At 42.4% G+C, this 16,793-nt stretch overlaps 1 long non-coding RNA gene across 2 annotated transcripts; it reads right to left on the bottom strand.

Moving 5' to 3' along the window:
- Window positions 1-9,608: 9,608 nt before the first annotated feature.
- On the bottom strand, window positions 9,609-16,208 carry LOC140604423 (uncharacterized). 2 transcript variants are annotated; one of them, XR_012007315.1, is made up of 4 exons: window positions 15,936-16,208; window positions 14,602-14,651; window positions 11,824-11,875; window positions 9,609-10,266 (listed from the first exon to the last, which is right to left on the bottom strand). It is a non-coding gene; the product is annotated as an uncharacterized lncRNA (long non-coding RNA). The 2 variants fall into 2 exon arrangements; XR_012007316.1 differs by lacking the exon at window positions 14,602-14,651.
- Between the last annotated feature and the right edge of the window lie 585 nt (window positions 16,209-16,793).

Genomic DNA, 16,793 nt, shown 5'->3' with positions numbered 1-16,793 from the left:
AGTGTTAAAATGTCCCACTTTAAAAAAAAAAGAGATTATTTATTTATTTGAGAGAGAGCAAGAGAAAGAGAGAGTACAGAGGGAGAGGGAGAAGCAGACTCCTCACTGAGCAGGGAGCCTAATGTGAGGCTCCATCCCAGGACCCTGAGATCATGACCTGAGCTGAAGGCAAACGCTTCACCAACTGAGCCACCCAGGTGCCCCCAGAGCACCCATTTTCAGTTGTCACTTCTACCTGCTGAATTCTTCAATCTACATTTCTAATTCAACCTTCTCAACAGTTCCTAGTCTCTATTTCCATTATTTCCTGGGCACAGCCATCTGGCAGTACCACCAACTCCTTGGACTCAGTGGGCCCAGAAGAACCTCCTGTTTCCTCGCAAACTAACTTCTCTTGTGTGCCCTATTTCTTTCCATGCCTAGACTGTGAACTCTCTGGCCACCTCGGCTCTCGGTAGCTGGGTCTCAGCTCAGCTGCACCCTGGAATGGCATGGGGGGAATCTCACCCCAAAATACATGGGCCTCACCTCAGAGGTCCAGGCTATGACTTACCCCTGTAGTCTCTCAGGGATCTCTATCCTCCCTTCTGGCCCCAAAGTTCTCCCTTTAGCTTAACGATCATTAAAGCACCTGTTGGCCTCTTGTTTTCTCCCCGACCTATGGTTCGGATCATATTAGCCCTCATTTCAAAACCCTTCCTGCTGCCACATGCCTCTGTCCTGGTACTGCACGCCTAGGGTACGGTGACAGCCCTCTGCCAGGCTTACGCCTACCACTCCCTTTAGGAAACTTTATGACAACCCAAACAGCTTGCGCTTCCCAGTACGGGCCCCCACGTTTCCTGCCTCTGTGCCTTTGCTCACGCAGCTTCCGCTCCCTTTCTACCATTCTGCACATATCTCCATCCCAGGTATTCAAGAGCCTCCCCTCATCTCTCCAGCCCAGGAGTAACATCTTTCTCCTCTGAATAGTCTCTGAACTTCTATGTTCTGTTGGAGAACCACCCCAGGGAAAACAGTTTACATATTAATGAATTCTTTTTCTGCTTTTACGTTCATTGTCAAAACTAATTACTTGCTTTAACTAGGACAATGGTGCTCAAAATTGGGTATACTGGGATCCCTGGGTGGTGCAGCGGTTTGGCGCCTGCCTTTGGCCCAGGGCGCGATCCTGGAGACCCGGGATCGAATCCCACGTCGGGCTCCCGGTGCATGGAGCCTGCTTCTCCCTCTGCCTGTGTCTCTGCCTCTCTGTCTCTGTGACTATCATAAATAAATAAAAATTAAAAAAAAAAAATTGGGTATACCTAAGGATTATCTGGGGAACTTGTTTAAAATGTATTCCTGGGCTAATTTCCAGAGATTCTCTTTTTTTTTCTTTTTTGCAGAGATTCTCAAATTTGAGAACTAATGCTTGAGCAGAAACACACCACCCTGCAAGTGTTTTCCAAATGGTGCTCCTGTGGCTGTACTTTGAGAAATCCTGAGCTAGGAGGTTCTTTGTAGCTCATGTCAGTTGGAGCCCTGACTACACCGACATGTTGAAATTCCATAATATAAATCCAAGGGCAGCCTATAGCAGCATATTGTTAACATTCCTAAGAGCTGTATACAGTTCTTTTTACACCAGAAATTGAAAACTCACATGACTCTAAGAATGGGCAGATTGGGTAAATGAGTGCAGTGGTCGGGGTCTCAGGAAGTGGCAGGAGCTATGATGGACCAGGGAGGGTCCCTGCTCTTTACCTCTGGGTCCTTTTTTTTCCATTTCAGAATGGGGAACAAATAATGCCTGATCTTTCCATTTTTCCCAGAAAGCTAGAAATCCAGATGTTGATGTGATATTTCCAGATTATGTTTTTTTAAAACACTGTGAGGTTTGATGCAGTACATAGAGCCTTTGCAACCCTGACTTAAACCAACAGTTTAATAATAACTGAAGTATAAATAGAAGCAAATACTTCGTTTTTTTAATTATTATTATTTTTTTGGCTGCAAGAGTGACATGCAATATTTTCTCATATGTTAATTGACAAATGCAACCCATAGACATTAAGAGACAAGGCCATTTTTGGATTTCATAAATCACTAATTTATTTAGAGATGGGTATACTCTCTTACTTTACAGAAGCAAGAACCGAGATCCAGGAAAGTTAAGTGAATTCTACAACTTATATAATATTAAATTTATTTAAATATACCTTTCTGATCTGCAAAGTGTAAGATGTATGTAAATATACCTATATGGTTATGAACTGAATGTTTGTACCCTGCTCCCCTGCAAATATGTTGAAAACCTTACCTCCAATGTGAGGGCACTAGAGGTGAGGCCCTGGGAGGTGATTAGGTCATGAGGGTGGAGCCTTTGTGAATGGGATCAGTACCTTTACCAGGGGGACCCCAGAGAGCCTGGTCTTTCTGCTACGTGTGGACACAACTGGAAGACTCTGGACCACAACCTGGGAGAAGACCCTCACAAGAATCCCCCAGCCTGATGCCGGCACCCTGATCTCAGACTTCCATCTTCCAGAACCATCTAAACTGCCCATGCTGGGGCACTCTGTCACGGCAGCATGGACTGATGAAGACTCAGTGACTGGATTCTTATGGAAACTGGATAATATTCTATACGGAAGACTCCTCGCACCACTATTAGCTGTGATTGTTACTGAGTTCAAGATCAACCTCATAAAATTCTCACTTCAGACTCTCCCCATTGGCTTTATCTCACAATGAGAAGATTTTTTATAAAGCCAAGGGTTTTTAAAAAATTTATTTATCTTATTTAAATTCAATTTGCCAACAGATAGTATAACACCCAGTGCTCATCAAGCTGATGTTTTTTTTAAGTTCGCTGAGTTTCAACTAGTTTGTAGATTAATTTGGTCAAGTACTTGAAACTTGCTGAGGTAGTTTCCTTATCTGCTAAAAAATAGCTGCACTATTTGATCTTTAAGATCTTGTTTAGTTCCATAATTTTATTATTTTTATGACTCAATTCATAGACTTTAAAAATAAATGTTTAAACTGTGAATCACAGTTTTTAAGTGTCTGAATAAGCCTTACCTACCAATTTAGAGACTGGAAAAAATATATATACATTTATTCATAGTTTTAATACTCAGGGAGATAATTAGTTTCTTTCTCTATTAAAGACCAACAACTGGGCAGCCCCGGTGACTCAGCGGTTTACCGCCACCTCTGGTCCAGGGTGTGGTCCTGGAGACTCGAGATAGAGTCCCGTGTGGGGCTCCCTGCATGGAGCCTGTTTCTCCCTCTGCTGGTGCTCTCTGACTCTCTCTGTCTCTCTCTGTCTCTCTCTCTCTGTGTCTCTATGAATAAATAAATACAATCTTAAAAAAAAAAAAAAGACCAACAACTATATTTTAAGTTACAAATTTAGCCCTTTATTGTGCTTTATTATTTGAGGTTTTTTTTTTTTAAGATTTTATTTATTTATTCATGACAGAGAGGCAGAGACACAGGCAGAGGCAGAAGCAGGCTCCATGCAGGGAGTCCAAAGTGGGACTCAATTCTCGGTCTTCAGGATCACACCCTAGGCCAAAGTTGGTGCTAAATAGCTGGGCCACCGGGGCTGCCCTATTTGAGATATTTAACTTATACTTTTATGCCTTGGTGGAACAGTTAGTTCACCATTAATGCAAAGTTCTATGAGTAAATCTTTTCATTCCCCATCATGGCTGTCTTTATTTTATTTTTTATCTTTAAATATTTATTTATTTATTTGAGAGGTGGACAGAAGGGCAGAAGGGGAGAGGAAGAGAATCTCAAGGAGATTCCCTGCTGAGCATGGAGCCAGACTCAGGGATTGGCCCTGAAATCATGAGCTGAGTTGAAACCAAGAGTCAGACGCTTAATGAACTGAGCCACCCAGGTGCCACATGGCGGCCTTTATAAAGATGTGTCCTGCTTCAGCCCAGTGGTTCTCCATGTGTGGTCGGTCTGAGGAGCCCGGGAATCCTGGAGACCCTTTCTTGCTATGGTTATGCATGAAGCCAGATTGTCTTCATATAATTCAACCCCAAACATCATGCTGCAGTAGATTGAATGCAGATATGAGAATCCAGCTGTCTTCTATTAAGCCAGATAGCAAAGAGAGTTACAAAACCATAAAACAATACCACTCTTCTCAATGCTTCTATTTCAGAAAATATAATTACTTTTCATAAAGTGTTACTTAAATTAGCATACAATAGGTTTGTTAGTTGTTCTTTTCCCATGAATTAATAAGCAAATGTTTTAAAGTTGTCATAACCTTAATTTCTAATATGGCAAATATTGATAAATCTAACCTATCTCATCAGAGCTCCTTGGGGCTCTTAGTAATTTTAGAAGGGCATAAAAGTGACCTGAAACCAAAAAACTTGAAAATGTCGTTGAGAACTTCTTGCACATTAGAAACACACACCACACTGCAAATGTTTTTCATATAGGATGGAAAGAAATCAAAATTGTAAAATGAAGGGGTGCTTGGGTGGCTTAGCAGTTGAACATCTGCCTTCAGCTCAGGTCATGATCCCGGGCTCCCAGGATCAAGTCCCACATCAGGTTCCCCGTGGTGAGCTTGCTTCTCCCTCTGCCTGTGTCTGCCTCTCTCTCTGAGTGTGTTTCTCGTGAATAAATAAAATCCTTAAATGGTACATGGCTGATCTAGACCAGTTATTCTCAACTTGGAGCCTAAGTCAGAATCAGCTGGGGGGCTCGTTCCAGGATGAGTTCCCCATTCATTAGATTTGGGTGGGTCTGAGGGTTCTACCTTTCTTACAAATTCCCAGGTGGTGTTCAGATTGTGGGTTCAGAGCCCATCCTGTGAGGGCCACTGATCAAGGTTATTTTTTCCAGGAGTTTTTTTCTAAATTTTTCTGCCAACTCCATCAAGTAAACTAACTTGTCTGAAACATTAGTCAGAAACACATGTATAGCAGACGTTTTAGTAGGAGTCTCCATCACCCGTAGGTCCTTGACAATGGGGGTTATAAATGGTACAGTGAGTGAAGGGGGAAGTTTCTTTCCCTTCAGATGGATCAAAGCTGTCTGGGTAAGCCTTCAGGTGTCAGGACATGCAATCAAATCACACTCATGTCCAACAAGAATTTTCTTCTGGGAAATTCAGGTTTCTGTAACATTCTTTTCATTTCAGTTTTACAATAATACTGATTAGTTCTTGACATACAAAAACATACTGTATTGTGTGAAATAGTGCTCCCCACCTCCAAACTTATGACCTTGCCAGAACCTCAGAGGGTAGGCCCTTATAGAAAATGGAGAGAACTGGAGACAGACACACACAAAGAGGAGAAAGTCATGTGAGCACAGATGCAGAGGATGGACATCTGATAAAAGAACACAGGTTGGAGAGGTGCCACTGTGAGCTCAGGAAGGGCACGGAGTGCTGGCAGGCTCTCGAAGCAAGGAGAATGGCCCAGAACAGACTATCTTTCTCAGCTCCCAACAAGGACCCAACCCTGCTGACACCCCGATCGTGGGCATCCGGCCTCCTGGATGGTGAGAGAACAAAGTCACTGGGTTTGTGGTAATTTATTACTGCAGCCTGAGGAAACACATGTATGGATGGAGGAGACGACTGAAGAAGACTCTCAAAGGTACAGTAGACACTTGTGCACTACCTCTAATCCTCCTCCATTTCTGCAGCCCGGTCTGCGGGGGCCTCAATCAGCTGCATGCCCTCACCAGGTACCTCCCAGTTTCACCCCTTGGGGCTCCTTGTCAATGCTGCCAAGTAGCCCTGCTCACCACCAGGTGCACACACAGCCCCCAGGCAGGGAGAGTTACTGTCTCTTAGGACCAACCTTTGAATAATGGAATACGGGACTCAATGAATAAATTCTTCCCTCTTTCTGACAGGGAAAGATCTTCCTGAAATGTAGATTATACAGCTTTTATGAGAATGTTCTGTGAGATTGAACAATCCATCACTCTTCACGGTCAGGGTGATAACACACATTGATAGTGGTTCCCTTCCTTCCCCATCCCTTCCTCTGTCCCTTGCCCCTACTTTCCTGGGCTTGCATTCCCTGCTAAAGCTGGAGCCTATAAGCCTTTGCTTTAGGCTCTACTCTCTGGGGAACCCAGGGTGAAACAAGACTTAAACAAAATGTTGATATTTCAATAACAAAATAACAAAAAATAAAGTAACACAAACACAGTAAGAAAATGTTCTTCATAAATGTTAAAAAAAGGTTTGCTTATCCTTTCTGAAAGTATATACACTTATATATATAAAATTATGTATATATGTATATAAAATTATACATATATATAAAAGTTTTTATATATATAATGTCAGCACCTCTAGAGCTACTCCTTTTTTATTTTTGCAAGGCATTCCAATGTATACTACACCACATTTTATTTAGTTTGCCTCTTGATTGATGGACATTTGGGCTGTTTTCAGGATTTGGCCTTTATAAACGATACTGCAGTAACCATCCTTGTAAATGCTTCTTGCTGTATTTTTGCAAATATATAACACTGTAAGCTCATAGGAGTAGAGTGTTTGGGCCAAGTCCAACCAGAAACCAGAGAGGGCAGGCAAGCCTGTTGAAACAGTTCAGACAAGCCAGCCTCTTGTGGCTCTGAGCAGTTGAGAAGGATGGAACGTGGACCTGGAGAGGCAAATAGAAAAGACCTTGTATTATTCAGAACATGTTTGGCTGCAAGCAACAGAAAACCAGACCAACATGTCTTAAGCAGAGAGACGTCTACATTTCTTGAGCAATGAAAGATTCTGGGGGTGAGCAGTCTGGGCCCAGTGCAGGTTTTTCAGGATGTCACCAAATTCCAAACTGCTTTGCCATCTTCAGCAATGGGCTTTCGTCTTCAGGACTGTAACTGGGCTGCTGGACCTCACAGCGGTGCATCCATGTTTCAAGGCAGAGAAAGGGTGAAGGGTAGCAACAAGGGGCAAAGGCTTCAGGTGCAGGCAACCATCACCCCTCTCAGTTTGGATGGATATTTGTTGAGCCCATCTTCGTGCAACGCAGTCCAGAAATGTCCCTCACACGGAAAAACCTGGAAAAATCAACCACCTTCCTTCCTCTCTGGTATACATGACTTGTTAAAAAATGTGACTCCCCAGCTGGGAATCTCATTTCATAATACTTTACCAATTTTCTCAAAAAATTCAACTCTGTTCTGTAGACATGGGGTTTTCTGAAGCTCAGAATCTTCATGGAAAGGAGTGGGGAGCAGGCTAGTGGCCTCACCCAATGGAGCGTTTGCTTCCTTGCAAGGATGACTAGTGGTGACAATGATGTCTCCCTGGAGATGCTGGTTTCCTCTGGGGCTCTGGTCATTGGCTTTTGCACATAAACCATAGCACAATCTTCATGCCAATGTTCTGTGAACAAATGCTGTTAAATTCACTGGTGGCCACTGTGGCTGACCATCAAAGCTAGGAGTCATGGGCTCTGTAGCAGTGGAGAATCCAATCGCCTTTTCACTCTTCCCTAGATGTTCTGATGTGGTTGTGATCCAGATTAGTGTGGGGAGTCACTATGGGAGCAAAGGGCCAGCCCCTTTGAAAATAGGCTAATTGGAGAAGGCAGGAGAGTGCCTGGACTGAGGTCAAGTGAGTCCCTTCTAAACAGCTTGCCCAGAGACTTTTCCTGACTGTCCACGATAGAACATTTCCATAACCACAAGGCCAACCTACTTGCAGGGGATTCTAAAGACCTAAGCTTTTCTGCTTTCTTACCTCCACTGGAGAGGAAGACAATGGGTGAGGATTACAATGACACCAGAGAACCAAATCACAGTGTCTGCTACAATTAAGAAAACAAAGCAAATTGATGTGATTCCCTAAAGACTAAACACTAATAGCATTTTATTAGGATTCCTTCTAGGAAAAAAACCCAAACAACTTTAAGAAAAACAGTATTGGGATCCCTGGGTGGCGCAGCGGTTTAGCGCCTGCCTTTGGCCCAGGGCATGATCCTGGAGACCCAGGATCGAGTCCCGCGTCAGGCTCCCGGTGCATGGAGCCTGCATCTCCCTCTGCCTGTGTCTCTGCCTCTCTCTCTCTCTCTGTGTGTGTGTGACTATCATAAATAAATAAAAATTAAAAAAAAAAAGAAAAACAGTATTACATATGAATTTCTATGATGTTTCAAAAACTGTTATACAAAAGAGATCATGCTCTTATATATATATGTGTGTATATATACTTTTATATATACACACATATATATATACATACACACAATGCAATGTTAGCCATCAAAAGGAACTAAATCTGACCATTTGTAATGACATGGATGGAACAAGAAAGTATTATGCTAAGCGATATAAGTCAATCAGAGAAAGACAATTATCATATAGTTTTTCTCATGTGGAATTTAAGAAACAAGACAGGGACGCCTGGGTGGCTCAGCAGTTGAGCGTCTGCCTTTGACTCAGGGTGTGATCCCGGGGTCTCAGGATTGAGTCCCACATCAGACTCCTGCAGGGAGCCTGCTTCTCCCTCTGCCTATGTCTCTGCCTCTCTCTTTCTCTGTCTCTCAAGAATAAATAAATAAAATCTTAAAAAAAAAAAAAAAAGGAAACAAGACAGATGAACATAGGGGAAGAGAAGGAAAAATAAAATAAATAAGATAAAGACAGAGAGGGAGACTCTAAGCTCTAGGAAACAAAGTGAGGGTTGATGGAGGGGAGAGGGATGGGGTAAATGGGGGATGGACAAGAAGGAGGGCACTTGAGGTAATGAGCACCAGGTGTTATATGCAACTAATGAGTCACTAGCTCTACCTCTGAAACTAAAAAAAAAAAAAAAAAAAAAAGTAAAAAAACAAAAATAAGAAAATATCATGCTAAGAATACTGTTCTGTAGTTTGTGCTATTCATTTAATAATATATCTTTAAACATTTCCAAATTGGCATATACAAAAAACAAATTAGTATGTACAGATCCACTTTATCGTATAGCAGAACCATACATAAATTATTATCTAACTGGGGCCATATTGATGGATACTTGCTAGTATCCAGTTTTTTTTTAATATATTTTTTAAAATTTTTATTTATTTATGATAGTCGCAGAGAGAGAGAGAGAGAGAGAGAGAGGCAGAGACATAGGCAGAGGGAGAAGCAGGCTCCATGCACCGGGAGCCCGACGTGGGACTCGATCCCGGGTCTTCAGGATCGCGCCCTGGGCCAAAGGCAGGCGCCAAACCGCTGCACTACCCAGGGATCCCCCCAGTTTGTTTTTTTTTTAAAGATTTTATTTATTTATTCATGAGAGACACACACAGAGAGAGAGAGGCAAGGGGGGAAGCAGGCTCCATGCAGGGAGCCCAATGTGGGACTCAATCCCCCAGACTCCAGGATCACGCCCCGGGCCAAAGGCAAGGGCTAAACTGCTGAGCCACCCAGGGATTTCCCCCCCCCCTTTTTTAAGATTTTATTTGTTTATTCATGAGAGACATAGAGAGAGAGAGGCAGAGACACAGGCAGAGAGAGAAGCGTGTCCAGGGTTTTATTGTTACAGTAAATATTCTGGTGGAATTCTTTTTTTTTTTTTTAAGATTTTATTCATTTATTTGAGAGAGACAGAGTCTGGGGGGGGAGGGGCAGAGGGAAAGGGAGAGGGACAAGGATACTCTCTGCCAAGCTCGGCGGAACCTGACTCAGGGCTTGATTCTAGGACACCAAGATCATGACCCCAGCGAAGTCTGACAGTTAACGGACTGAGCCACCCAGGCGCCCCCATTCCTGGTGGAATTCTGATGAGTGTTGCACAATTGATCTTCAGTAAGATTGCATGAGGCTACAGTGCCACCAGCTGCGCATGAGAGTGCCCGTCTCACCACACTGCCGCCAGTGTGAGACACTGTCAAGGGCTCACATTTTAGCCAAGTTATTAAGTGAGTATAAATATGTAATACTTGGTACCTCTTCAATAATGTTTGGAGCTTAGGAGTTTCTAGTTACTGTATTGTAAGCACCCATATCCATTTACATTTAAATAACCAGAAAACTTCTACTTCCATCTCAAACTTCTTCTGAGCTTCTGAATCGTCAACTATTTATTTGGCAGACAAATATAAACAGACATAACAAATCAAAAGAGCTTAACCAATAACCAGAATTTTAAAACAAGAAACTATGAGCTAGAGTGACTGCAGGGGGTCCGTGCGGTGACTCAACAATGCTGAGAACCTGGACATGCCATTGTTCTCGGTGTCTTCTGGCCTGGCTCCTCCAGCTATCAAATCTTGAACTCCTTCTCTGGAGGAAGAAAAAGGATCATTGTCTCTTCACGTCCCTTTCGCTTTTTTTTTTTAAGATTTTATTTATTTATTCATGAGAGACACACACAGAGAGAGGCAGAGACACAGGCAGAGGGAGAAGCAGGCTCCACGCAGGGAGCCTGACGTGGGACTTGATCCCAGGTCTCCAGGATCACACCCTGGGCTGAAGGTGGCACTAAACCGCTGAGCCACCTGGGCTGCCCATTTATTTTAAAGATTATTTATTTGAGAGAGAGAGAGAGAGAGAGAGAGAGCATGAGCAGGGGGAGGAGCAGAGAGTGAGAGGGAGAATCGGACTTCCCCACTAAGCTGGGAGCCCAATCCCAGAGTCATGGAATCATGACCTGAGCTGAAGGCAGACCAGCTCAACCAACTGAGCCACCCAGGTGCCCCTGTTTTAGGGAATATTAATGTCACCTGAGATGTGTACTTCTTTCCATCTCCATAACCATCTGTTGTGGGTATCTTTTGAAATATAACCAACCACCACAAAACTTGGTAGCTATTTCTTATTATTGATTCAGTTGTGTCCCCTGCAAATTCATATGTGGAAGTCCTAACACACCAGTACCTGAGAAAGTGACCTTATCTGGAAATAAAGTTATTCTATTTTATTTTATTTTGTTTTATTTTATTTTATTTTATTTTATATTTATCCTGAGAGAGAGAGAATGAGAGGCAGGGATGGAGCAGGGAGCCCAATACAGGGCTTGATCTCAGGACGCTGAGATCACGACCTGAGCCAAAGGCAGATGCTCAACCAACTGAGCCACCAGGCACCCTTGGAAATAAGATCTTAATAGATGTAAGTAGGTTAAGCTGAGGTCGTTAGGGTGAGCCTTAATCCAATATGATGATATCTTATTAAAAAGGGGAAATTTGGACACAGAGACATGCATAGAAGGAAGATGATATGAGGAATGGAGAAGATAGCTGACTACTACACAGGAGAAAAGCCTAGAACAGACTCCTCATGACCCTAAGAAGGAGTCAACCCTGTTGACATCTTGTTTTCTGATTCCCAGTCCCCAGAACTGTTAAGAAAATTAATTTCTGATATATAAGTCTCCAAGTTTGTTAGTTAGTGATGGCAGCCCTTGGAAACTAATACAATTATTACCTCTCATGGCCCATAGATAGCCTGGGCTTAGGAGGGGAGTAGTTGCTTGGTATTGGTCATGCAGTTGTAAGCACACAGCAGCTTGGGCTACAGTTATCTGAAGGCTTGGCTGGGTTGGTCTAAGATGGCACCCTCCCATGGCTGGGGGCGGGGAGCTGTTGGTTTGAGTCCCCACCCTTGTCTCTCTGTGGGACTTGGGCTTTTAACAGTAAGGTGGCAGAGTTCCAAGAACGAGTATTCTAAAAAGCAGGTAGTGGAAGTTGCCAGGCCAACGTTTTTGCCCATAATGGACACAATGTCCCTTTTGCCATATCATATTGGTCAAAGCAATCCCACTGCCCATCTAGGTTCAAGAGAGTGGAGATATAAAGACAAATGAACAGTACAGAAGAACATATAGGATGCTATACTTACCATGGTGAGCATTACACAACGTGTAGCATTGTCAATTCATTATGTTGTATACCTGAAAGTAATATAACATTTTATAGCAACCCTACTTCAGTTAAAAAACAAACAGGGGCACCTAGGTGGCTCAGTGGTTTAGTGTCTGCCTTTGGCTCAGGTCATGATCCCAGGGTCCTCGGATCAAGTCCCACATCAGGCTCCCCACAGGGAACCTCCTTCTCCCTCTGCCTGTGTCTCTCTCTCTCTCTCTGTATCTCTCATGAATAAATAAATAAAATCTTTAAAACAAAAACCAACCAAACAAACACACCAGAATATACAGGATGGAAGATACTATTGAGCTCATCTTTGGAAAATATAATATTCTGCACCCTAAAGTCCCAGCTACTAGTTCTTCCTTTGACTGCTGTGAGCCTCCCCCATTTATTCTTCTAATCTCTTCTCTGAACTGCAGTCAGAATGATCTCTTCTAAATGCAAATGTGACCAATTCCCCCTACTTTAAACAGTTCAATGGCTCCCCATTGTGTTTAGGATAAAAATAAAACTTTTAACACAGACTGTGTGTGGATCAGGGTCCTGGTGGGAAAAACACAGTGCACTCAAAGAGCAATTTGAGGCAAGTTTAAGGAATGCACTATTTAGAAAGGTATCAGCATGATTTAGTAACATTACCCGACAATTGTACTGCATTTTATATATTACAAACATCTTCATATTCAAGCATTATCTCTTTGATTATCTCACCACAACTTGGTGATCTACTCAGGAATTTTCACTCCAATTTTACCAAGGCTTAGAGAGGTACTGTCTGACCTGTTTAAGATCATCTGATTAGTAAAAAACTGCATCAGGAATTAAAACTAATCTTGTGGCTCCCCATTACAATTTGGGAATCTTTTAAATATGCTCCTATATTTTTGGCTTCCCTTCCAAGTATTTTTCTATTCTCTCTCTCTCTCTTTTTTTTAAAGATTTTATTTATTCATGAGAGACACGCAGAGAGAGGCAGAGACACAGGCAGAGGGAGAAGCAGGCTCCCTGTGAGGAACCCAATGAGGGACTGGATCTCAGGACCCCAGGATCATGACCTGAGCGTCAAGGGCAGACGCTCAACCACTGAGTCATCCAGGTGCCCCTCTATCCTTTTTTTTTTCCCCCAAAGATTTTGTTTATTCATGAGAGACATAGAGAGAGGACAAAGACATAGGCAGAGGGATAAGCAGGCTCCTCGAAGGGAGCCCAATGTGGGACTTGATCCTGGAACTCTGGGATCATGCCCTGGGCTGAAGTCAGACGCTCAACTGCTAAGCCACCCAGATGCCCTTGCTATCCTCTTTTTGAACGTGACAAGAACTGGATAATGGAGACCAATGGCAAAATAAAGCATGTTTTCTAAACCTTTTGCCTCCTCGGCTCCTTCTTGCAGCTACTATCATTACTAAGGCTATGGAGCAAAGGCTGCCGTTTGTAGCAGCTGCTATAGTTTCACATTTATTTTAGTGTGTACCATGGAGTTGATACCATTCAGAATCCTGGCTGACAAATCTTGTCTTCTATCTTATCATAGTGTTTACAGCAGCATGAGTAAACTCAAAGTATCAGTTAACCTTACAATGATTTCTTGTTGATTTGTCTTTTTTGTCATTACACAAGATTTTGGGTCTGTCCAAAGTTTGAGGGCATCATAATACTTCAAATAAAATAATGAACAAATACAGGAGGACTTTGAGTACTGCTGAATTTCTCCAAATTTACCTCTCTGCTCCTGGTCAGAATGGCTAAAATTAACAAGTCAGGAAACAATAGATGTTGGCAAGTATGCAGAGAAAGATGAAGCCTTGTACACTGCTGGTGGGAATGCAAGTTGGGGCAGCCACTCTGGAAAACTATGGAGATTCCTCAAAAAGTTGAAAATAGAGCTACCCTATGACCCAGCAATTCCACTACTATTTACCCCAAAGATACAGATGTAGTGATCTGAAGGGGCACTTGCACCCCAACATTTATAGTTGTAATTTCCACAATAGCCAAACCATGGAAAGAGCCCAAGTGTCCAGTGACTGATGAATGGATAAAGATGTGGTGTGTATGTGTGTATATATAAATATATATATATATATATATATATATACACGTCAAAAAGAATGAAATCTTGCCATTTGCAATGATGTGGATAGAGCTAGAGAGTATTGGGCAGCCCAGGTGGCTCAGCAGTTTAGCGCTGCTTTCAGCCCAGGGCGTGATCCTGGAGACCTGGGATGGAGTCCCATGTCGGGCTCCCTGCATGGAGCCTGCATCTCCCTCTGTCTGTGTCTCTGCCTCTCTCTCTCTCTCTCTCTCTCTCTGTGTGTCTCTCATGAATAAATAAATAAAATCTAAAAAAAAAAAAAAAGAACTAGAGGATATTATGCAAAGTAAGTCAATCGGAGAAAGACAATTATCATATGATCCATTCATATATGGAATTTAAGAAACAAAACAGGATCATAGGGAAGAAAGGGAAAAATAAAATAAGATGAAATCAGAGAGGGAGACAAACTAAAAGACTCTTAACCATAGGAAACAGAGTTACTGGAAGGGATGTGGGGGGATAGGGTAACTGGGTGATGAGCACTGGGTGTTGTATGCAATGGAGGAATCACTAAATTCTACCCCTGAAATCAACAATACACTATATGTTAATTAATTGAATTTAGATTTTTAAAAAATCGTGCTCAATTTTTTCCTGCCCTCTCTGCCCTTACTGGGGTAGTTTAGCAATTCTTATACAGATGCAAGTTACCATTCTGTTGCTTTCATATGAAAATCACTTTCTTTCAGGTATCCCTGGGGCTGAAAAAGATAAGAATTTTTTTCAAGAGAAGGAAATCTCCAACTTCTCTCTCTTCTTCTGGGCTACTGCTACCGTATAAAATAAGAATTCGGTTACAGAGGATCATACTTTAGATTTTTTTTTAAAGGATTACTATGTGGAGCTTTCCTCACCTTTTTTTCAGATATACCTTCTTTGCTAAAATACCTATTCAGGGCAGCCCCGGTGGCTCAGCAATTTAGTGCTGCCTTCCGCCCGAGGTGGGATCGGGTCCCACCTCGGGTCCCACGTCGGGTCCCACTCGGGTCCCATGTCGGGCTCCCTGCATGAAGCCTGTTTCTCCCTCTGCCTGTGCCTCTGTCTCTCTATGTCTCTCATGCACAAGTAAATAAGATCTTAAAAAAAAAAAAACCTATTCAGTTTTTAGAAACGTGGATAGTATTGTCAAAGTGGGGAGAGTAGAAAATGTTTTCCCAAGCTCTAGATCATAATCCACCCCATTCAGTGGCAGGAACAGGAAGCAAGAGGAGCTTAAAGACTTTCCATTTTTACTTTGCACCTTGAAAATGGCCTTAATTTTATGCAGTAAGCATGCTTTGCTTTTGTAATTAAGACTTTTTAATTAAAAGAGAAAAATTTCCCCATTGTTCAGTATCTTGAAAAAATAATCTTAACTTCAAAACATTAGCCATTATTCTATACTGTTATGGTAGAGACCTTTATGAAATAAAAACTATTGCCAGCTGATATTTTACAACCAAGAATCAGAGGGTAAAGCTGGTACAGACTCTAAATGAGGCAGAAACTCTTTCTTCTTGGAGTAGGCTAACACTTTGTAGATTCTACAACTATGAATTATCAGACAATATTTTAAAATATTAACTGTAATCTCCATAGCTTATTGTACTCCTTGTACTTCTCCTGCTTAGAGGATATCTATCAATAAATCTAAGGTAGTCTAAAGGAGAAAAACCTCAGGATTATCTCAAAAACTTCAGAAAAAGTATGTGGAAAAGTTAAACACCTATTGATGATAAAAAACTATTAGACAGTGACACCTGGGTGGCTCAGCAGTTGAGCGTCCACCTTTGGCTCAGGGCGTGATCCCAGAGTCCCAGGTTGAGTCCCACATCAGGCTCCCTGCGTGGTGCCTGCTTCTCCCTCTGCCTGTGACTCTGCTTCTCTCTGTGTTTCTCTCATGAATAAATAAAATCTTTTTTTTTTAAAAAAAAACCTGTTAGACAATTAGGAGTAGAAAGAACTTCCTTGGGGCACTTGGGTGGCTCAGTGGTTGAGGTGTCTACCTTTAGCTCCGGTCATGATCCCGGGATCCTGGGATCAAGTCTTGTATCAGGTTCCCCGTGGGGAGTTGCTTCTCGCTCTGCCTGTGTCTCTGCCTTCTTTCTCTGTGTCTCTCACTAATAAATACATAAAATCTTAAATTGAAAAAAAAAGAAAGAAAGGAAAGAAGAAAGAGAGACCTTTTTAAACCTGGCACCAGAAATCTATAGCAGATATAGTAGCAGAAATTTTAGATGAAATCCTTTAAGAAAGGGAATATAATGAGGGCCTAAGTTGTCCACTAGCTCCAATGCTGGGCACAGCACCAGAGACCCTGGCTGATGTCACAGAGAGGAGCTAGTCAGAAAGGATATAAGAATAGGCAGAAGAGGGGCACCTGGATGGCTCAGTTGGTTGGGTGTCTGCCTTCGGCTCAGGTCCTGGGATCGAGTCCCAAGTAGAGCTCCCCACTCGGCAGGGGACTGCTTCTCCCTCTCTGTCTGCCCTTCCCCTTCTGCTCATGCTCACTCTCTCTCTCAAATAAATAAATAAAATCTTAAAAAAAAAAAAGAATAGGCAGAGGAGTATCAAAGCCGATAGAGTCAGATCTATTAAAAGGCCAACAAAATCAACAATCTACTGGAACTAATGAGAAATACAGCAATGATGCCAGGTTCAAGATCGACTATAAAAAGTATTAGCATTTATATCATTCTAGGTGCAACCAGGAGATAGAAACCACATAGTGACTTAAGCAGAGAAAGTTTGATGTAAAGGATAACTGAGCTATCATAGGAGAGTAAACTGGAAGGATAGAAAGAGAACTCTAAAGGGCGTCCTAAGGAACCACCTTGGAAGGGGACCTCAGACCTTGTTGAGGA

The sequence above is a fragment of the Canis lupus genome, chromosome 15 (genome assembly GCF_048164855.1).
Source record: "Canis lupus baileyi chromosome 15, mCanLup2.hap1, whole genome shotgun sequence".
NCBI classification, from domain to species: domain Eukaryota; kingdom Metazoa; phylum Chordata; class Mammalia; order Carnivora; family Canidae; genus Canis; species Canis lupus.
This window is presented reverse-complemented; position numbering and strand designations above follow the sequence as displayed.